The following is a 653-nucleotide window of genomic DNA, read 5'->3' on the forward strand; positions in this document are numbered from 1 at the left end:
GTGCCCTGCGGCACAGCCCTGGGCCGCGGCGTGTCCCCTGCCGCCTGGCCCCTCCGTGCTGCCCAGCGTGGTGGCCGCCGGCCTGGCACTGCAGAACACGCAGACTCCTAGCCCGGCCCAGTCCTGACCTGCCCTCGGCCCTGGGCTGGGCGGCGACTGGCCCGTGGGCGGTCGGAAGGGGACGGCCGCCGGGAGCTAGCCACCCCGGAGCACCCCGGCTGGTGAAGGGGCGGCGCCCGCTGGGGCTGGCTGGCCATGCTCGCGCTCCGGGGTGCGGCTCTGATCCGTTTGTTACTCGTCCACTCAGGGGGAGGAGGGGGAGGAGGGCTCACGCCTGGAGGTTACAGGTTTCCGTAAACCTGTTTTAACTGGGCACCATCTATCCTAAAAAATAAAGGGGCCCCCGGGGACGCAGGGGTAGTCGCAGCCCTGTGAGGCTGTCCCCAGCTAGGGGGGGCCCCAGGGCGCAGCAGACCCCCGCCCCCCACTGCCCCCGCAGCAGAGGCCTCAGGGGATCCGCCTGTCCTGCTCCCCGCTCTGTCTCGGGGCGTCGGGTCGCCCCCCGCACTCTGGCCTGTGCCCCAACTCTTGTGCACAGAAATACACAAATCTTCACTAAGGAAAACGACCGCGGCCTGGGTGTGGACCCCGGC

The sequence above is a fragment of the Condylura cristata genome, unplaced genomic scaffold (assembly GCF_000260355.1).
Source record: "Condylura cristata isolate star-nosed mole 26May11 unplaced genomic scaffold, ConCri1.0 scaffold00022, whole genome shotgun sequence".
In the NCBI taxonomy this organism is placed as follows: domain Eukaryota; kingdom Metazoa; phylum Chordata; class Mammalia; order Eulipotyphla; family Talpidae; genus Condylura; species Condylura cristata.